Source organism: Grus americana, chromosome 16, assembly GCF_028858705.1.
Source record: "Grus americana isolate bGruAme1 chromosome 16, bGruAme1.mat, whole genome shotgun sequence".
Taxonomy (NCBI): Eukaryota; Metazoa; Chordata; class Aves; order Gruiformes; family Gruidae; genus Grus; species Grus americana.
The window spans coordinates 11,855,402-11,879,049 of NC_072867.1; the positions used below are offsets into that span (position 1 = coordinate 11,855,402).

The 23,648-nt window shown below is 37.0% G+C and overlaps 1 protein-coding gene across 1 annotated transcript in view; it reads right to left on the reverse strand.

Annotated features, from left to right (window-relative positions):
- Positions 1-22,691, reverse strand: part of PIWIL1 (piwi like RNA-mediated gene silencing 1) — a 177,955-nt gene extending 155,264 nt beyond the window's left edge. The window contains exons 1-2 of the mRNA XM_054844294.1: positions 22,588-22,691; positions 17,098-17,157 (exon numbers count right to left, since the gene is read on the reverse strand). The gene's annotated coding sequence lies outside the window, so the exon portion shown is untranslated. The remainder of the gene's footprint in view (positions 1-17,097; positions 17,158-22,587) is intronic.
- Positions 22,692-23,648: the final 957 nt, after the last annotated feature.

A 23,648-nucleotide genomic window follows, 5' to 3' on the forward strand; every position in this document is an offset into this window, starting at 1 on the left:
TTACACAGTGGTTTTTTATTTACATTTTCACCGTCTTTTTGTAGGATTAATGCTTTTTTTTGGAGAAAGATAGCCAGTAGCAGATTGAAGGCTTTATTCTTCCACTGATTTCAGTGAGTTTGGCATTTAACTTGTTTTAGAATATACGCTTCTTAGTTGCAGCTTCAAAAAATACTTAATCTGCAGAAAGGGAATAATGGAACTGTTCTACTTGAAAGACACTGGGAAGATATCTTCTCTGGGGACATGTTCATACTGCTTGACAAGACCAAAAGAATAAAAATGAACAGACCAAAAGAGTAGAAATCCCATGTGTTTATGACATCTTTGACACAAGACAGCGAAGTAACATATTTCCCATGATATAGCTTAGTTGTGTTTATTAGGATAGCACAAAGCTATTTTGTATAAAGATCTGGACACAACCTGTACTGGAATTATGATCTGAATTACAGTGTAGAAGAGGCCAAAGGCTTTCACTTATGGCTAGACCTGTATCCTTATGGGAAAACTATCTACTGCATATTGTAATGAATATGAGGCTACCTAAAACTGCATTCATTATAATTTTTACCAAATGCAGACTAAATTAAGGGGGTGAAACAGCGGGGGGAATGATGTATACTAACATATACATCTAAACTCTATCAAACAAATTAAGGGCACAATAGACTATGTGTTACCACTAATTTACATTTCAATATCCCACATATATCCCCTCTGCTGACTGTGCCCAAAGGACGTGCTTTCAACTTAGTTACAATCTGTTGTTCTGTTACAGATTCAATTTATATTAGTTTTCATATCTACAGACTTATATGTAACTTTCAGAATGAGGAAGGATTACCACATTGCCGTGGGGTACTTAGCTGAAATGGAGCATATGGTTATTAATATTATTATGAATCTGTTGCTTTAGGCTATATTAGATTGCCTTTGGGGTTCTGATTCTTAAGAAGAAAGGACTGAACTACAGTCATCCTCTTTTGGTGCAAAAGATTTGGAATAAATAATCATTCTTGTACTTTTTTTTATTTACATGCATCATTTAGGTAACCTTTAACATGGCAAAAATTTAGATGGGGTTCTGGCTTATCACATTGTTTGTGGCATATTTAGCTTTAAGCATTTGTTTTTGTTTTCCTCCTTTTGTTAAAAAGGTTCATAATACTTTTATAGGGCTTTATATGTTTAAGTCATTGTATTAAGAGTCATATTTAACTTTAGAGTTGCCTGCTTTTCTTCAGTTCAATGTCTTGACGAATCACGACACTTTTTTTCATCATAACAGCTAACTTGAGTTACTTTCTTGAAATAACATATTTCAAACTATTGTATCTTGTGTAAGAATAACAAAACTGAAAAGCCTTGGTCTGCAAAGAGAAGCTAAATTAACATTTTATAAGCTGGGTAACTTGAATTGCTGAGAGCCAATTACATCAAGCATCAGCCACAATCAAAGCTTCAACTTCTCTCTTCAACAGACTAACTAGCTTGAATTTAAAACATCAGATAAACTGAGCTAGATATTTGCATGTGTGAATAAGAGTTGAATTAGAAACAAATCTTAAGGGCTACTTTGGCCTTACATTGTCCTGAAGATAAGTCCCAGATTTTCACCTGACACTCACCTCCATCAAGTTGGGGAAAAACAGGACACAGTAACAAAATTATGTCAGGGGTCTGGAAAGTGTCAAAGAGTATTTAAGGCAAATGGAAAAGTCGTATTTGGAGGGATAGATTTACATAGAATTACAGAACTGGACTTTCTAACTTTTGTCTCTACTGACAATCCTCCTTTCTCTTCTCAGTAAAATGAGAATAAAGGAGTTTTCAGGGAAAGGGGGAGAACTGAGATTACTTAGTACTTTAAGTCCCACAGCATGAAAAAACAAACTCTTTTAGAAGTGAGAAAGAAAAAGAAGGAATGAAAAGGTAGATTTACTAGAATAAGAATATGAGCAGATACTAAAGTTTTGGAGTGGCTGTGATTTGCAAAGCATAAAAAAGATTCAAAAAAGAAGAAACTGTGCAACCATTTTTTATTTAAGACTTCACATTATGATTACTCGATATCTTTCCTCAAACATGAATAACAGCCTAACGTGACTGTGTTTAATTGAGAGAAAGGAAAAGACTGAGTGATGGTATTATAGTACGTAGTCACCTGAAAATGAACTGTCAGCAGATACAGCTGACAAGAACAAGATTAAAATCAAGCCTTACCTAGTACAGAGCCCTGTCCTCAGGGAACTGTGCTCCCATGTGTGGGGCTGGTCTTGTTTTATAGTTTGGCAATACTCAGCATGAATTGAAACAACTGTGATATTATATAAACAACCTACCATTGAGCTCACATAGGGCTAAATGTCCCAAGCAATAATACCCACAAAAAATACAGAAGTCATCAGCTAATTGCAAACTGCAAAACTGCATGTCTGAACAGGCTTTTGAAAGTGCTAATATTAATCTGCAAGTACAATTTTACACACAATGAAGTATGTTGTCTCCTAAGGCATGTAGTATATTTTGCAGGTACCAGTTTGCAAACTGACCTGCAGAAACCAGACACTAACATTTAAAAATATCTCAGGTGTAACCTCACTATGAGACCTGTTCTGCACCTTAAAATAGTTTATGGCACATCTTGCATAATATTTCACAAAGATCACTCACATTTTAAAAATCTCCTTCAAACTGCCACAGCCTGAGTGCCTTGCCCCATATACAGTACATTTTCAAAGAAATGTTGATTCAAAACCATGATTTACCCTCTCCCTCCCTCCTGAAACAAGAGATGTACATTCTCTCTGTAACTGACACTTTCTCATAAGATTTTATTTTGATATGTCTTTTTGTCCTGCAATGTTTCACCACACAGCAGCACTCTGCTAATCTACACTTCAATGGTAGAATTCACCAGAGGTAGAGGTTTAAATAGCACATCTTGAGAAGGGAACAATGGAGGGGGGATGGCTCTGCAATAAATAAATAAATAAAGCCCTATCACACACTTAAAGCCAAATGCCTACTGGGACTTCGGTTCAAAAGCACATTTGGAAACTGATCCCTTGAGAAGATATGTTTGTTACGGTGTTTGGCCTCAGGATTTAAAAGGATTTGCTTTTAAGCTGTTACTTTACTGCAAGTATGTGACTGGAGGCCTCAGGTGTGAAAGTCCTTTGATAAAAGGGACTAGTGTGTGCTAGATACAACGAATGAAAAGCATTAAGACTAATAGGAGCTGGGAAGTGAAGAGCAGGGAAAGGATGTGGACAAAGTCCATCAAGTTTAAGGCAAGCAAATGCTTGGAATTCAAGAGGGATGAGAAACCACAAAAGCCCTTGAACTTCTTGCTTTGCTTACATGAGTGATTACACTAACAAACTCTTAAGGAACTGAAAACCAAAGTTGCAAGGAAGGGCCATTTCCACTTAATCAGGTGAAGCCCGGCCTGAATCTGTGCTCAAAAACCTCCATAAACTATTACAGCTAAATGAAACCATAGGGGCCATCTAGGCCCTTTGCTCTGCTGCAAGATCAGCTCTACTTAGGTCACTCCAGACAGACAAATGTTTATCTACCTGTACTTAAAGACCTTTAACACTGGAGACACTGCAGTTTCACTGCAGGAAATCTATTCCAATGCTTCGTTCTATTTCCATCAGAAAGTGTTTCTTAACATCTGACTTGGATACTTTGTGCTGCAACCCATGCCTGTTACTGCTCATCCTGTCTGTAGGGGATAAAAAGAAGAGCCTAATCCCTTCCTCTTTGCTAATCTTTTATGTATTTAAAGATCCTTCAGTCTCTGAACTACGTCAGTCTCATCATACCGTGGTCCTCATACACCACTCTGATTTCATGAGCAAAACTGCATCAGCTCTCTAATCAGAGAATCTCTGCATCATTCGCATTTTTCTCTTACTCCAATTGGTAGTCTCATATTCATTACACTGCATATACTGTTGCATAGCGTTCAAGATCAAACTTGGAATATACACTATATAGCATCTAGGTATGAAAGTATAAGGAAAATAAAACTTTTTCTGACAAACAGTTGCATTCTGGGAGACAAGAGACATGTATTGGCTCTTTAGATGAAGATTACATGAGACAGAAGACAAGTGTAAAAGAAAGATAAACTGCAACAGGGAGCCCAATGTTAATTGTATTAGACTTCATAAATTTTGGTGAAATGTTTAATGTAAAACCAACAAAACTTTTCCAGAATATGTATTAATTAAAAAATAGTTATGTCATACCTGTCTAATAAAAATATTACCTCAATCACCAAGTCATTCTTTTGTTTGATGCAAAAATATTTCAGGAAAGATTCTGAAGTCAGAATCAAGCAATGTCCTATCCTCTAACAGCTTAGTTATTAGAAAAACAATCTATCTTAGATGTAAAATATTGAGTCTTAGGGCAGGAACTGGAACCTGAATTTTTTAGATAATATCTTAAATACTATGCTAATGAAAGTCTCTGAAAGGACATAAATATTTCTTTAATGGTAGTAAAAACTCCTTGGAATTATACTTTGAAGCTGCAGTCTATTTCAGCTTTGGTGACCAAATGGTACCCACGCAAGCCCTTTTTCACCTTTTCAACTACAAACGAAAAGGAAAATCTCTCCACTAACAAGTGTGGAGCCATTATCTCACATTACTTCAGACAGTGAAAAGCCATTCTTAAATACACTTGCCACAACAGTGTCCTAAACCCCTTGAAAGTTTACATAGCACAAGCCCTGATTTTAATCATTGTATGTAGCTCTACCTTGTGGCCAGATGCATGTACTGCAACAGCACTAGCCAAAAAGAAACTGCTTGCAACAAAAAAAGCTTTGATCATTGATATTATGAGTTGTTTTTACTTATCAGTTAGTCCAAAAATATGATTTTGCTTTTTAACTCTAGAAGTCCCTACACTCTATATATTTATCTCACTTCCTCATTTCACTTTCATTGTCAAAACCCATTTTTTATTTCAGCATCAAGTTAGTCCATTTACAACAGGGAATAGGAGCACAGGATCTAGACATATGCATAAACCTGGGATCTAGAAACTGTATTTCTTTGTTAGATTCTTTTTAGGGCATCAGTCTATTAACTAATCCCTGGATATGGACTAAACTGGGCTCCATAGGTAAAAAAGGTATGTAACAGCATATTTCTTTTAAGTTAGAGAACAAGCCCTCACATTTTTATTACATAATCCTCATGTAATTACAATGTACATCCAGAAACTAGGAGATACGGGTTAAATTTCTACCTTAAGAGCCTCTGATCCACACATCTTTTCTTCCAGGAGTGAACCCAGACATGTACATCATTCTGTGTAAGACGTTATTCACATTTTCTACTGCAACTATGTAGAAAATCCAAAAAGCAGAAAGATAAAGAATGATACAATCACTGTGCACCGAAACAGTAGTTTGGGCACTCACATTAGGGTTGGAAGTGCGGGATTTGCTTAATTTCCAAGGTCTGTTATGTATTTTATTCAATCATGATTTCAAGTGAAATACAGAAATTAATCACTGCTGTAAGGACTGAACAAAGGCTTACCCTTTCTCCAGCCAATGATTTTACAATTATATTAGCAAGCATGACTTGGGTATTCTTTTTCCCCTCTACCTCTGGCACAGAACTTTTCCTTCACAGTGGTAAATCTTGAAGTACAGCTGTAGAAAGAGCTTGCTGCTTGCCTAAAGATGGCAATAATGGAATGCCTTCTGAAAGAAGAAACACAAGCTTGAACCACTATCAGATGACAGGACAAATTGAATTAATGCTACAGTTTGTTATATAATAAGGTATGAGATGGCAACACCATTGTCTGTTACTTCTGTGCTTGCAAGTTTTTAAAAGAAAAGATAGTTTATTTCCTTGAAAGAAATACAGCCACTGGCAGAGAGGTGAAGATTATGGCTATAGATGCAGGTATGAAGGCCCTTTCTGGCAGACATGATTTATCTGGTACACAATTTAGATTCACTATTAGAGGAAAACTGAAATAGTATTTATTAAGCAACAGAGAAGTATAAAATATTATTTGTACACTAAAAATCTCAAACCATGAATTTTTAAGACTATCCCCTTCCAACAACACAACTTCACAAAGTGTTTTAGTATTTCCAGGTCTAGATTATTCACTAAAACCAGTTTCAAACAAAAATGCAGTTTAGTTGCAGCTAGGACCCATGTTAGAAAAATTAATGTAATATATGTAATCATACCAACAGAAGTCATGACTCATCTTGCTTTAAGATAACCCAGCAAATACTTCCAAAAACTGGCAAACACGAGACTGGTATAAGAATATGTGTCCCTGCCCTGGAACAGTGCACAACAGAGCAGATAAAAGCCTTTAAACATCAAGGACTACAGGTGTCTGACACCCATTCCGATAGTGCAGCAACAGCTCTAAAATCTCGGCAAAATTATATGATGAACACAGAGGTAGAGGCTGAGGTGCCTGATTTTGGCACCATTCAGGCATAAGATGTTGCAGTATTTAATCTTGAAAAATAGCAAATGTTGGGGTTTTTTTTTCAGTTTTAGCCAGCTGAGATTCTGCATGCAACAGCATTAAATGCTAAAGGGGGCATCTTGACATTCTCTGTATTTCCTTTTCCATTGATCTCTTTCCAAAGAAGGAAATTAAACTGACATAACTGAAGTGATAGAATACAGATGAAGAAAATGGTTAATCACATCAGACAATTTTGAAATCAGCAGCCCATGCATGCCAGGAAACATGGATTTATGTGGCATTTAGAATGTAACACAATCTTTTGTATTTCTCTACGTTGGAGCATTTTCTAGATTTTTATTCATTAGATAGAACTGCAAAGTACATCTGCAAAATGTGATACACAATTCACATTAGCTCGCTAAAAGCAACAAAATGGGAAAAGATAGTTGTGATACTTAGTTAAGGATGTTACAGCCTAGAAAATGAAAATAATATTTGCTTAACCATAAAGAATGGTTTATTAGGTCATACCAAAGGTATAGTAGCCCAACATCCAGTCTCCAGTCATAGCCCCAGCAAAGGCACAAGAACAAGGCAAAGAGATAGTGATACTTTCAGAACACTTCACCAGCTTCCAAAAATTTGTGACTCCAGGAGCTTCCAGACCAGTAGATGTGCTTGAGTTTAACAGTTCTTGGTAATTGTTTCCTGCATCAATAGGTCCAGTTGTTTTTTTTTTTTTTTTTTTTTTAAGTATTAGCACTAATGGTTGACAAAATACCAAATGTATGTATTGTCAGTATTGCTTTTGGAAAGTAAATGAAAATTCTTAACCTAATTTTCTGAACTGGACTTCAAGACTTTGTCTTGGTATCTTGGAACACAATGATTCAACAATTGGCATTAAAACCTTGCAGTCCTGATGTTCTATATAACATCATTCTATTTCCGCATAAACCAATTTAATAACCATTCTTTTCTACTGCATTCAAGTTAGATAACCACGTAGATTCATATGTCAAACTCGCAGGAAGATGAAAGTATTTTCTTTTGCAGAGTATTTAGACTACATGATGTTGAGATAAGTTACAAAGAAACATGCAATTGAGAATTATTTTAAACCTAGGTGCTACCAGACCTCTACAAGTAAAGAATGAAGACTGAAAGAAACTGCAGTTTTAAAAAAATAAAGCTTATTACATAGCTGCAATGGTGAAAAGCATGGTTCACCCCTTTCAACACTCCTTTAGAAAAATACAGGTGACTGAATTGAAATTAGACCCTCTGGTGTACAGCCACTAGATGTCAGCATTTACCACTGTCATAATTTAAACACATCTTTCCCTAGGAAGTGAAAGACTATGACGATGGCATGCACAAAGAATTTGGCTTTGCACCAAATCCTGCTATCTCCACATTACTGTTTATCCTGATCGTCTGAAGATATTTCAGGGCGTTAGATTTGGAATTTATATCTTCACATAGGTAAAACTGTTACCCAGCACTGATCTCAGAGATTTTGACTACACATTTTTCTTAAGAAGCAACCACATGCACATACCAAAAGATTTATTTTTATGTATATATGCATCTATTGCACCTTTGAAGTACATTTAGAGAAGGAAAAAAGCAACTATATTTCAAATTCTACATTGACAACATGCATTCTTTTCTGTGCAAGACTTGGGGATTTTTTTTCAATATTTGTCAAAAATTATGACTTTGGGTACATTAAAGAGGTGTATCTTCAATCAGTAATACAGGATGGAGAACAATGGACTACTGTAGCAATTCTGCAGGGCTGTAACACATCACTAGCTAAAAAGTAGTCAACTATTTTAGCTTCAGAGTAGATACTCAAGCAAATATTTACTAGAATCACACAATATAGCTGAACTTGCCTGGATTCATCTTAAAATTCCTACCAGTCTTACATTTCCATGAGTCTGACTCATGTGACATTAGGTCCATAATATCACAGGAGTGAAGCTTTTGCTATTTTTATAACATGGAATACAATTCCTAACCAGTATGAATGATTAGCGAAGTCCTCCATTTAAAAGATTTTTCAAACAGTTCTAGAAAGCATTAAGCAACACCTGCACCTGTCTCACTGCAAGCTAACCTGCACAAGCCTGTTACTTCCTGGTGCTTTAGCAGATACTGAAGAACACTAAGCAGCAAAAAGATAGCTTTTATAAACCCAAGTGCTTTTTTACTTTCCAGCAGCATTACTCCACACAATAGTTCATTCAGAATCTAACTTCACTTAGACCATTGAACAGACTTCCTTGTTTGCTTGGGTTTTTTAAATTTTATTATTTTCTTCAAATCTGCAGTGTCAAAAATTCACCAAATATTGCCCAGAAAACCAAGGAAGTCATTGAGAGAACACCATTACTAAAAATGGTGAGAGTTCTGGGCAAGTTTAGTGTGGGCTCTGGACACGTACTCATCCTTGCACCATGTGCACGCCGAAAGCATACTAAAAATTACATGCTCTTTTAAAAGATTTTAAGGACAGATGAACTATGACTCTTCTCCAATTTCTGGATATCCCTGAGGACTTGGGCAAACTGATGCTGAAATTCTGCAAACTGACATCTAAATAAAAACACTCTAGAAAGCTATTCCAACTACAGATCAGGTTTGTTTAAAATTATTACATTTTTAAGCTTATATGATAGAAATTGAAGAACTGCAGTGGGCAAAAATGGTATTGCATACTGATTTTGCAAACTACTGACTACTTGACACTGAGATACCCTTGGCTATTACTATTTATTTATGAATTGTCTTACATGTGTGTGGGGTCACCAATTCTGCTTAACTAAAACACTTCGGAAAGAGGAAGGTTAAACACAGTTGTATTCTCACGCACATAATAGGCTTGAATTTAACCAAAGCTTTCTCATAGTGATCATACCTTTGGTATACAGCATCCTATCACATTATCCCTTTCCTGTGAATGCATTTGTGAGAAATTTCATTTTATATCTTTGCCCATAACTGCATTTCATTAAGAGAAAAATTTTGTAAAATTCAAGTCCTCTTGCTTCAGAGGGGAAAAAAATTGAGAAAATGAATTAGATGTAGTTTACATATTGTCACTACTTAGATATCTCTGACAGTGGTCTGTGTTCAAATTTCAGAGGGAATATAAGCAATAGGCACCTTTGTGGTACCTCCTCCATCCTCCAAATTGATCTTTATGCTTGTTTAAAGGATGAAGATTGGTTTAAACATGTGTCCTGGTTTCAGCTGAAAGGGTTAATTTGCTTCATAGTAGCTAGTATGGGGCTGTGTTTTGGATCACTGGATACTCTTGTTATTCACAGAAATATTTAACTCCTCTAAATCTTTCTCCATTATATTTCTTAAAAATGAGCCAGGACCCCTCTCCTAATTTTGCCTCCTTAGTGGACATCTGTCATTATGTACAACACTGGATTGGTCTCAATTTTATTCAACAATATTTTGAATAAAAAATGTGACCCAACACTAACAAAGCTATGGGAGCTTTTGCCATTTTGATAGGAACAAAAAACCTATCCTTCCACAAAGTCAATTGGGAGTCCTCTAATCTCTAATTGCTTTCAAAAGGCAATAGGTCAGGCCCCATGACTTACAGCAGCTTCAGACTTCTGTGACAGAGATACACACTCAGCTCAGCTAATGCCAAAGGATAAATTATCTATGTAATTTGCATAAAAGTACTCCAATCAGATGTATCCTTTCCTGTTATGTTGTTTTATGTGGTATTTCAGAAATCATATTCATAGATCAATGAATTCAGTTACTTTAATTCCTTGAATTTTACAACGAGGCTGAACAAAACATAAAATAGATTGGCAGATCCAGGCAAAACAAAGTTCTGTATTCCACAAGCTATGAACATTATATCACATCACTTCAACATCAGAGGGCTGATTAATGATCCTGGCATTTCTGAACTTAGCAATTCTTCCTTGCTCAGATATGAGGCATTGCAGAAGCTATGATAAGTGTCCAAAGTCCCGTCCGCTTAATCTCACTAAATTATTCCCCATTCATTTATCTTTCAGCTGTGTTATTTAAGAAAGGCTGCATTTTCAGGCAAAAATGCGAGCGATGACATCTTGGTAGGCTGGTGGGGCATGCCTAAGTTATGGAGCACTTCTTCCCAAACTGAATCTAAGATAATCTTTCTGCTGAGGAAAAACACTGGAATTTGTATACTGATTGTAGGAGTAAAAAAAGGTCACAACCTTAGCTCTAGTCCTAGGTAACAAACTTCAATCCATGCCTAGTAAACAAGCCAAAATCATTCAGCCTTGCATTTTAAAAATAAAGGATCGATTCTAGAATGAAATAAGGGAAAGCATTCTCTCCATAAATGTGAGGTGTACATTTTACTAAAAAAAAGACTATTAAAACCATGTTGATCAAAATCTACAGTCAACAGGAAGGTATCACAAAAGGTTATGTATAACTGATCAAAGTATACAAAATGAAACAATAAAAGCAACAGCACCTAAATTGGGTTGGGATTTCAGCTTAGGATAGGTCTGTTAAAACTTACTGTTCTCTTCAAAATGGGAGGAAGTCGATTTGCATTATCTTTATTGAATGTTATTAGATTATGTCCCAAATTAAGAGCTTAGTCTGACTCAATCTGAAGTATATTTCTATCTGCTAGGTGGTATACTAGCAGATGAAAAGAAAATGCATGATGTAATTCATAATGCCAACAGATTTAGCCTGATGTTCACCACAGGCCACTTCAATTTGAGTATTTCTACATAAAATATATTTTCAATATATCAGGTCATAACTATTAGTGAGCTAGGAAAAAAGTAAATAAAAAGTCACACATCAAATATTTTGCAAAAGATGCTGTGATTGGAAAAAATCATAACTGTTCATTTTATGTACCTGGACTATGCTTTTAAGCTACTCTCATTGGTAAAGAAAAATTTGCCATTAAATACACTCTTGCCAACTCCATTCGTTTCAATTAACAATGTCTGCATCTCATCTCCTTTCCTTAGTCAAGCATGGGAATTTGTTTACCATGATCTTTACTGCAGAAACTCAAACAGCCTCAGTTCAAGCCCTGCTGTGAGTTAACACTGTGTCTGGTCAAAGCACCCATCCATTGTCCCCAGGGTCACAAAAGGGGCCTGGGAGGAGTTGCAGATCTTGCTCCCAAAGGCCTTGTTTACAGTAGATTCCTCTTTTTTTTATTCTTCTCCACAACTATAACATAGCTGCAGCTCAACCAGTGGCAGTCCTGGTTTACATAGGCCACTGGCACTTCAGATAAAGTTTTTGAATTTGGGCCATCTGCCAAGTCCCATTAACTTCCAGAAAGCCTAACTCTGCTATGTGGCTTTGAAAACCCAAATCCTAACACTTGTTTCTTCTTGACCTCTTCTGATCTTTTTTCTTCTGCCATTAGTTGTGAGATCAGAACCACATCCAGAGGAATCACAGTTAAAATGCCTGCAGTAATTCCATCAGGATCATCTTTACTGAAAATGTAACAGTCAGAAGTAATATAGATTTTGGCTGGCTTGAGTACATTAAGAGCCTTCTGATGTCTGGACATTTGAGTATTAGGATCTATGCCTACCTCCAAAACAAATTGTTTTCGACCAACAAGAAACTGGAAATTAAATAACAGTTGAGCAACAAGTATGATTTGCTCAAACATAATATAAAAATCAAGTTCTGCCTGGTCTTTTCCACTCTAGTAATTTTGTGAATATTGCTTTACAGGCAAATGCTTTGAAAAAGTTTATTCTGTTGTGACATTTACATACTCGGGAGTGTCACGTTCAAAACTCCAGAGCAAAGATACTTCTTTGAGATGCAAAGCCTTGCTTTTTTATTAAGACCCAGAAATTTGATATGATTTTACAGCACATATGCCTAAAATTAGGATTGTTGTATTCATGTTGATTTTCAGACATAAGGTCGGAGTAAAGTTGTGCATTTACATTTGCTTAGCAGATAGAATATTTGCTATTGAAGGTAGTAAAATAAAGTACACAAATTATGTAGGCTAAACAATCAGAGAAGGTTCTGTTTGGTGATGAATTAAACTCTTCCAAACCTAGATGTAATATCACAATCTTTTCTAGGTAAATATTGTGTATGGGTAATGCCACAAAGGAGAGTATATGAGCACAGAAAACACACTGCTTGTTGTTGTGAGTGTCCTTCATACCCTTAGTGTATTTCCCCAACCTAGTTGTTTGTCTTCAGTTTGCCCATCATTACATTTGGTTTCACAGGAAAAATCTTACCAATATTTATCAGTTCAGTACAGGTTTCTTCATGACCAAGACTACAATAATTCAAAAGTTATTCAGATACTGGAACACCACCATCTATAACATTGGTCCAAACACCAGCCCGCAACATTTTAATCTGACCAGAATATATTCAGAGTGAACTACAGCTGTGGTCTGGAAGTTATGTACCAGGCAGTTTTGCACAAAGTTCTCAGAAAAAAGGTGACTGTGGAAAGATACTGAGAGGGAATTTATCCCTTTGAGCAAGTTATCTGGTTATGGTCTAGAAAGCACATACACATTCAGTCCTTACAGGAAAAATCCTGCAAAGCTTTATGTATATTATCATAGAAATATATGATAATAGAGCACTAAACAGAAAATGGTAATCTGTACAGAGACTATTTTAAGCAAGTTGAGTGCTGGATCTATCTTTTGAAGAATTTTTAGAGTACTTTTACACATACAGGCTGCCTTCAAGATTCTTCAAATTCCATTTCCAAGTAAGCTTAGAATCATGTTTATTGGTGTGAAGATTATTAGCTAAAAACCTAAATATTTGTCTATTCCTCATCCTTTATGGTCTTAATGATACAGCATTAGGAACTGCACTTAAAATTTCTCAACGAATAAAAGCATTGTCTTTTTATTTGTAGCTGGTTGCTAGCTATTGTTAAAGCAACTATGTTGCTAATAAGTATGATGCATGCTGTTAGAAAATACAAGCAGAGATCTGATTAACAGTGCCAGTTTCCAGTGTTCTGCTAGTAACAAACCATGACATGTACCATAAGAAAATTTAAATCTACACAAGCATACCTTGGCATCATCAAGAACCACAATTTTACACCTCACACCTTTCTTCCCCATTCTTCCCATCTGTAATTACCATTCGATTCCTCACACTTGCTTTTGTTTCTGCTTTTAAGGCTGAAATGGATCCCTGTTTACATTGATATGGACAAAGAGAAGCAAATAGATCTTCAAACAAATTAACTCTGCATAAGGTTAACTGCAAGAGAAAGCATAACAAATATTACCAGGACTCTCAAAAACTTTTAGTAGTAGTCTTTATTCCTCAAAGAAGGGAGACACAGATAAAAGTCTGCATGTGCATAAAACAACAGTAAGAAAAAATAAGGGCGTAGAGAAATCTTCTCCTGAATCCTAAAAATCCTACCCTGTCCAAGCTGCCTTTCCAGCCACTATTATAGAATTAGACCATAGGAGAGAATGTATCTTTAAAATCTTCATATAACCTACGTTCATAAAGCAAACCTAGCAATTTATGATGATCTTTTTGAGCAGAAGTTCATTTAGGCACTCTATTTGCCAGGGTTTGACTTCCTCCAGCTGATGAGATTGAGCCGTACGTTTTAATCAAGAGTTGATTAACATTTCTTTTTCCCCTTTTCCAATAAAGGCTCAGTAATAGGTTCTGCCCAACAACTCCATGCTCTATTGTTTCCAGTGGAGACAGATGAAGTTATATTCTCTGTAGACAGCCTGATTTCCCAAGAACACATTGGCTGATCATCTGCTACATTGTTCTGTAGCAGAGCATTTCTTTTTTACTACTTATATGTTTCCATTTAGCATATCTGAAGTATTACAATTAAACCCCGATGTAATCACATTGCTTAATATGCCAAAGGAACATGAGCTCTTGCAGGCATTGAAGTTCATGACCAAAAACCAAATGCAATTGAAGAACATTTGAACATGGGTTTAAAACAATCAACTTTACTGGAAAGCAGTTCTCATTTGTGTGAAATCAAATCACCTCTGTATACACAGAATACTAGTACAGAAGTTATCACCTGCCTCCACCTCCTGATTAATGTAAAAAAATCAGAAGACGAACTAAACATTATTCTGAAGGTACACTCATCACAGCAGCCTTTCATTTCCCTCCCACCCCAACTCAATGCTTGTTTAAAGCCTGAAAAAAGTATCTGTTCATATAATTGGCCTGTTATTTTTTCACCTCCCTCATCATCTAGAAGAGATACAGCAATCAAGACAGTCGCAAAGAAGCAATCTTCTAGCTGATCCCCTATTCTGCCAGTAAGAGTGACATAAAAGCTGGAAAGTGTAGGAAAGAAGATTGCATGGGATGACCAGCAGATGACAGCATATACTTAACACTAAATTGTTTCCAATCTTAAATCAATCACTTAGGTTTTCCATTTATTAAACTGAATGAATACACTTTGCAACTCATTAGATACATCTGATAGCAACACAAAAACCTTCTTATAAATAAAGCCAGTATACTAATGCCATAAAAAGAAATATTCTAATTTACCAAATTATTTTAGGCCAGTCTCATTTTCTTCAGTCTATCTGATATACCATGCTTAGATTAGTGTACTTTTAGCAAAGTATGCCAAAAAAAGATACACCTATTTTCTGGTCATGAGTCTACAAAATAGTTTCATTCCCTTGTTTTGGTTGGTCTCAATCTCTGGGAAACAGCATTTTCAAAAAGGTTTAAGTCTCACATACTTTGAGCAAAAGTGATTTTGATTAGTCCAGCCTAATTGATTGCTGCAACTGAAGCACTAGCCCTACATGCTCCTAGTGAGAAGATCCTACTTTTTTTTTCTTGTCCAAGTCACTGGTTTATTTGCTTCTACATCCCAATCTTTTCACTCTTCTTTGGTGTGTCCAATTTAGACAAATCACCCTTCCTCTTTTCGTTAAATGTGTTCAGAACACTTTATACAAAGCAAAAATACTGACTAGTTAAAAAAATGTATATTTTTGATAGGAGGAGGTTTAAAGCCAAGGCACTAATTAGCCAACACAGATGCAGGAAGTTAGTTTTTGATGATGTGATCAGATGTAAAAGAAGATAATACACAGTCAAAGAGAAGAAAATGATGCATTATACCCTCAAGAAAGGGATTTGATTTGTTTGCCTTTTAAAGTCAAGTGCTGAAGCCGAATGAGCTGAAACCCAGTTTTAATGCATGGAGAGGAACATCTGTGATGGGGATGGTCCAGAATACACAACATATGGAATGATCAGACAAAAGCCCATTTCAACTTCAGAGGAAAAAAATGCAACCCTCCCCTCCAACTACAGATCCTAGAGAAAATCCTACAGAAGGGAGGGTCAGTGGTAACTAGCAAACACTGATGTTTCAGATGTAGCTGTAAGGAATACACCTGTGTAACAGCTGGCATCTTGGCCTGTCCCTGTGCTGAAGCAGCTATTTTTCCTTTTAACAGCAAAAGACTCATTTCCTCTGCAGAGCAAGGAGGGAGAAAGACATAACTCAAAACAGAACCATAAAGTCACTCTTAACATGCACAATTTGGTGCACAAGATCTTTTTGCTGATAATGCTTTGTCCACATAACTAGAAAGCTCTAAGACTATATTACAACAAACATCAACAGGAGTGGATTAAGATGGTATGCTATTATTAGTCTGAAGAGTCACCAGACAACAGTGCTGTCAATCTTCTCACTTGTCCTTTTTATCTTTATTCCAGGAATTTATGTACTAAAAAGCAGTATGATACTCAAAGCCCTTCTGTAATAACTTCATCTTTAGCAAATATTCAACAAAATCATTCTATTCTTCTAGATTTTTTTTGGAACTGAACTGCAGAGACAGGCAAAGCCAAATACCTACTTCAGAGTCTAAAGAGGACAAACTAAAATAACACATCTGAGGCCAAGGGCTTTGTCTCCTTTTTGATGGACTTCGGCACTGCAAATTTCAGTGACAGCAAGCATTTGTTAGCATCCATCACTATTTAAAGTGATCAAGTGCAAGTCTACCTCATTTTTAACAATGATTTAGGATGCTGCTAAAGCTTCTTACTTTCCAACTGGGAATGACAGATGTTGCATGCATAGTTCTTTCCTAATAATACAAGTGCTCAAGTTTTTATCATTTATAGAAAATAAATCAAATATTAGAAAACTAGAGCCCTTTAAAGAGAATTAAATTTGCTAACTCAATCATCCAGTTGGTTTGTTAGAAAAAGTAAAATATTTCTTTGAAATTCCAACATATTGTTCACTAGTAGAAAGCTACTTCTGAAAACACCCTTTAAGAGTATTTTTGCAAGCAGAAAAAGTGATAACCAACACAATGGACACCAGATTTTTTTGTCTTCTCTCTCCCAAAAGCTTTTCTTAGGCTGAAGGTCAGAAGTGTCAGGTATTCTACATTGTTTTTAGGCAGAGAGTTGGCACAGGTGTTCATGGCTAATCCAAATTCTGGCTTTTTGCATGTGGTATTTAAGCAGGTGAGAGACACGACCATCTCAAAAAACTGTTAAATATATAAAGAGCATTTTGGTAAGATCAATGCTTACCTTTCAACAGAAGTTTGAAAACATTTTTACTTCACTTCTCTTGTACTTCTAGGAATCTTTCTACAAGAGAAAAAAGTTAAAAATTAATATTCTTTATGTTTCTAAAATGATAAACAAGCAAACTTAATTGTCAGATCAGAGAAAGTAAATCTCCCATCATTCCTTTTTTCGGGGGGTGGGGGGGGGGGTGGGGGGGGGTGGGGGGGGGGGGGAATGTCCTTTGGTTTCAGAAGGAAAGCCAGGGAGTTATCCCAACTGCATATCTAGTTGATATAAAAACTTTCACAGCCTTGCAAAAACTCTTGTAAGTCATACCAGTATTATTACATCTATTTTCTAGATGAGGAATTAACGAACTGAAACTCTTGATATTCTTTAAAAAGTTACAGGCACCTGTGATTGTAACAATTGGTGTAAATTCAGAATTTCTAAAAATTGTTCCTTATGCATCCTGTTAAGGTGGCACAGTAGACCAGTATCAGCCACAATCAGGAATCTGGATATTCTGATTTCCCAATTTGTGATCTCTTCACTAGAGTATGATTTTTCCCTTGGGAAAAACACACAAATATTGCTATTTACTCAGTTACACTTTTTGGATACCAAGCTGACAAATATTTTATTTAGTAAATAGCTACCATTTGTTAATATTTCTTGTAGAACAGTACAAACCACTTGGGATTAAGTGTCAGAGGCATCTTAAAGCAGGGGTAAAGGACTGCCATAAGCATTAAGGAAGCCTCACTGTGAGTGTTATTTACTGTTGCCATTTCCCACCAATAAGTATGGCAATGTGCTCATGGAGGTATCCTGCATTCTGGCTCCTTCTCAGCCTCGTATTAATGCTGTTCTGATTCATGAATATACGACTGCAGATACAGCAAAATAAATCTCTGCAAGTCACATGAGACTTTTTTGAGGTATAAGTAATAATGCATGCATGTCTCTTCCTGTTCAAATGACAAAGCAGCACTTAAGGCAATTCTCACATGAAATATCTTTTTTTTTTTTTTAAGCTCTGAATATGGAATCAGGCTTTAAATTCACATAGGCAATGCTATATTGGCTAGAATGGAAAATCATATTTGTGCATGTCAAAAACCGGAATAATTGCATCAGAAATAAAGTCAGACTCAGAAAGGCTATTAAGGAGAACAGAAATAAAAGCTTTAATTGCTGAAGTGAGATATCCAAACTAATACAAGATCACATCTGTGTAATTGAGAACACTACCAGATAAAATAATGTGTGGTCAAATAAAAGGCAACAAAGCATTAAAGTTTTTGTGACATTTTAAGCAGAAAATCAAATACAGGCATTAATAAACAGAAGTGACTTAGGCAATTATTTTAAATTTTAAAAATTAATTTGTTTTGCATTACTTCATACTAGTACATTAATACCAAATACAGTTTTCCAGTAAGGCCATGAGAACATACCCTGGGTGTTTAAAAGCAGCTAAGAGTTAACTACTTATGAGCTATAAACAGAAGTAAGAATTTAAATTGTAATGTTGCAATTTATCTACAGCCAGGATTTGCTACAACTAATCACTTTTGCTAAACTGTCTGTTGATCACAGGCATGTTATCCCCACGGACCCTCATTTTTTTGATGGCCCTCAAACATTACCTTAAAGAACTAGGGGATACTTGGCTCTGATATCTCAAACATTGGATCCTTGTAGGAGCCTGCAAGCTGAAATTTAACAGAGGTTCTTCAAAGGGAAATCTAGTGAATGACTTTCTCTAAGTCCACTAAACCCTCAACATTAAATCCTAAGGAAATAGACTTAATCTTTTGATTCACCACTGTTTTGCACTTTGATGTAACCACTTATACCCACATAAATCCAATATAATGGTAGCATTTGCCTCCAAATTGTACAGTACTGATTTCTACAAAGCCTTTAGTGCTACTGTGAGAAGACTTAAGTTTTTACTTAAAAGCAGTTTATTAGAAATTAAAAGATACATGTACACACAAAGCAGAATGATGGATCATAAGTTTTATAGATCCTACTCTGCAGAATACAGTCCTTAGTGAAAATTTCACTATGTACTAGTAATGAAGAGTTGCATGTAGATATTTATCATTAATACGTCTACTATTTGTTTTCATCTGGAACTGCCTATTTGCAAGTTGGGACATACAAAAGACTGCTTCTTGACAACTAGGACTTATAAGTCTTAAAAAAAGTTGCTTAAATGATACCAAGAAAAAAAAATAATCATGATTCATCTTTTGTGTGAGTGGGCTATGGAAGGAGGTATCCCTTTTCATGTTTTATAGCTCAAATAAGCCTTGTATCTCAATTTCAACAAGCAGGAAGCCACCTTTGCCTTGTCCTGTATCACACAGCAGCTTCAGCACTGCTTCCATTTATGCACAAATAAAGCACATTAAGACTCTAGTTATTACTTCCAGTGCTCCTCTTCTACTAGTGACAGTACTGCTAGTTATTCAAGTCAGCGTGCAGCAACTTGTTTACTGTATAGCACAGGGCAAGCCATTTTACTTTTCAGTGCCCTTCCTGCAACCTCATAGTGAGGATTAACTAATATTTCCAAAATGCTCCTGGAAATTTAAAGTTAATTTCTAATTCATAAACATCTGGTACCTCCTGTATCTACAAGAGCAGGAAGCGTGCATGACAAAGTATTCTGAGGAGTTTTCTGAGAAAGCTCTGAAAAAACTGCTGGAAAGGAAACATCCCGTTCCCACACCAAATCCATGTATTGCTCATGCCCTGATTACTATAATTATTTATTCATTTTAAAATACATTGTTATGATAGTTGAGGCTTACTAAGTTGCAGCAAGTATCTGAAAGAAAGTACAAAGCTATTTTAGGCCATGAAGCACAAAACATTTACTGTTCATGTATTTTTTTTCCTGAGTTCATTGTATGCCAAAAAATATTTCCTCAAAGGAAAGCATTATTCTTAGAAGACATCCCAAGGAAAAGAAAAACGTCATGTTCTCAGACTTGAAGCCGAACCCCAAATAGCAACAGCAAGCTTAAAATGTCTGGTTTCATTATTTATTTGGGGAAATTAAAACTGTAAACACACCTATAGCTTCTTACCACTGTCTTTTAGGTGCAGAGGAGACAACATAAGAATAGCTGATTTTTCTTTTAAAAATAATGTTAATCCTACTCTGTGCATATCTACATAAGCATAGGGGAGGAGCAAGCAGAGATATCTGCTTCCTTTGTCCTACACTAAAACAGCAAAGACTTTGTTTCAAAGAGGTCAGTTAAACAACAGGTTCTCTATTGATTGGGATCAGATCTATTCTTCTTCTAAACAAGCTTTAAAACTAAAATTCACTATGATAATCAGTTTCCAAAACTTCATTCACAAAAATTGAAGTCTAAGCAGCTAGGCCTATTTCTTAAAACATTTGGGTCAATAAGGAAAAAAAAATCACCTTTTGTTCTGATTCAACACAACCTGTTTCACAGCTGTTTATCAGCTCAAGTGCACTTTTATGAACCTGAATGCAATATGAAAGTACTTGATGCATTTTAGAGAACAAGGCATTATTGACATTTCCATATATTAGAGAGTAAGGCAGAAATGCATATTGATGATAGCAGAGTTCCAAAAAGGAAGGAATAAGAAATAATTTAAGATTTTGGATGTTGGATTACCCAACTTGAACAGTGACATAAGGGACAGCATTTCCTAGCTTTGGGATTTTCTGCATTCCATTTAATGCAAATACACATTTTACCAGACAAGATGGCTTAGCTGCTTTTATCCATGATCAACCATTTCCAAAAACTCTCCTGGTGAAGTCTTGACCCCAAACTGATCAACAGTAAGTTTTATCTGAATTTCAATATGGACATATTTTATTTTTGTTAACATACTAGTCCTTTAACTACCACCATGGAAAAAACACAAAACTTCATAAAGTACACAAATGTACTGTATGATTTATTTCCCCAAAAGATAACTTAGTATTAATGAAGTTAAAACTTCTTTCAAATCACCACTGCTACTGCTTTTTAAAAAAATCAGGATTAAATGGCAATTACTTAGAGAGACACATTATGCTTAATTTGCTCATTTGCAGGCAAGCAACACACTAGCTAGCTACAGTTATCAGCTGTAAAAACCTTATTAAGCAGAAGTAGGAATTAATTAGCATTGCATCTCTAGAACCAAAGAGGGTCAACATCCTAAGGTTGCTTGAGAACTTTTGTTTGACCCACAGATGATTACTATAATAAAATGCCCTCAGGAAGTTAACTCAGTGGGGAATGTTTTATTTATCGCTTACATACACTATATAACTAAGCAGCATCATTCCAAGTCAGGTTAAAATTGTTTATTTATTAGAAGGCCTGAAGTTTTGAGTCCAGACCTTACTGTTGCATAATACATAGCAACTGTCTGCCATGCCAGCAGTCTAAAAACAAACACATAGGATTACTGGAGCTTTTTATTTCTATTGTACTTGCATGTATAGTAGCAAGCCATATCTTTAAGTGTTGCCTGTTAAGAGCATTCTCAGAGTGGCAGCTACACACTTTTGATGAAAAGGAAGCAAGTTTAAAGTTTCATGCTATTTTGACATCATCCACATCGTTCTTTTCTGACATGCTTATATCACAGCTTATTAAAAATATATCTGAAAACATGTTAATTACCTAGACTCAGGAAGAAAGCCTTAGCATGCCAATGAAAACTCTGTTGCAATGTCAGAGTAGAAGGAAAAATGCAAAAATAATTTCTTTCCCCTTTTACTTGAAAACTATTTTGGCAAAGAAGAAATTGAACTAGTACCATAAACCATGCTTCTGCCAACAGGCCAGACTGCCATTTTAAAGACAAATAGAGCCTAAACATGACAAGATCTCAATTTGATCACAGTTTTTCCTGTTGCAGAGTAAGGGCAGACCATTACAGACCTACAGGCACCAGGCTGACTCTGCTGGACTAGCTCCACCACACATGGGGAACAAAGCTAGCCCTCTGTCTCCTGTTCACATTGCAGGTAGGGACACACAAAAGAAAAGTTTCCTTCTTTCTGCCTACTCAGCACAGTAGATAGGGATAATGATGGGTAGATGAAAGCAAACCAGACTGGAAAGCCTGCTCTCCTGGGTTACCTCAGGCACTACACTCTCCACTCCCACAAAGGGAATTCTTGTTTATTGGAGCAGGGAGGACACAGGTGCTGAAGCCACACTCCTGAGAAACACCACAGGGTGCCTGTAGCCACCTCTAGTGCCCAGCCAGCTAGTGAGGTCCCCTGCCTGGCTACAGCAGGGAGGAACATACCTCTGGGCCAGAGCAAGCTGCTCACGACAGAGAACAGAGGTAAGGGCTGCCGCCAGAGATGCTCACCTCACACGAACTACCCTTATTGCCGATGCCTGGGCGGCAGCGCGAGACTCTCCCGCCCTCGCCTCGCGCTTCTCTTCGCTCTCGCACAGCGCTAAGCTCTGCGGTCTCGCGCCCAGCCCTTTCTCTCACCTGTCGAGCCCTGATTGGCTGCTGCCGGCCGCCCCTGCCGCCGGTGCTGCCGCCGCTCTCGGCGGTTTCTCACGGGCCGCCTCAGCAGCACAGGTGGGTGCGGGCGGTCATGTAGGGCTGCTGCTGGGGCGGGCAGCTCCGAGAGGCTCGGGGAACGGCTGGAGGGTGGAGAAGTCAGTCAGACGAGCTTCCTCTGGTGCAGTTCCCTCTTCGTAGGCAGTGCTCAGAGCACCTGGGCTGAGCTGCGGCTCCCTGAGAGGAGGGAGAGAAGCGGGGGGCTGTGCTGTGGCACGGGTGAAAGCGGTGCTGTGAGGTAAAGGTGGGCCCTCGAGGGGGATGCTAGGCTGAAAGCATCCCATTCTCTTAGGAAGTGTCTAGTGCAGGTGGGTGCTTCCCTGCACATCATCTCTTGCAGGTAGTATGAGAAGGGAGGACATCCTGGCAGAGGAGCTGGGGAATCCCCCTTCAGCTGTCTCCTTCTGGGCTGTGAGTACTTGGCTGGCGCTCGAAGGAGGCTGGCAAGGTGCTGTGACCCTGTGGGGCTGTGGTGAGCAGGATAGAGGTTAAAACAGTGAGCAGGCCTTGTAGAGAAGGAAAACTAGACCAGTCTGCCAGAAGCGAGGTGGCTGTTCTTAATGATGCTGAGAAAATGACTGTGGCACTCCTTCTGCTCGTGTTAAGCTGTGCTTGTCTTGGGGTTTGAGCTAACAATGGGGTTGGTTTGAGGCATATCCCTTACACCTGGAACCCAGCATCATACTGAACATCACATTTATCCCAGTTCTGTTTTTTTGTAAAGTTATTTGGATTTTCTGTTGGAGTTGCATGCTAAAGATTAGTGATACCGCAAGCTAGATACATATTTCACTTAAACTGTTTAACAAACCATTAAAATAATAGAGGCCACACCCTGTAAGAATTGTGCTTATATTGGGATAGACCTTTTCTTGTTCTGTCATTACAAAAAGCCATAGACGGTGGTAGCCTTCTCTGTGATGTAATACACAGTTACTGTTTGTTGTAAAATTGTGAGGAAATCTATAAAGAGGATCCAACTTTAT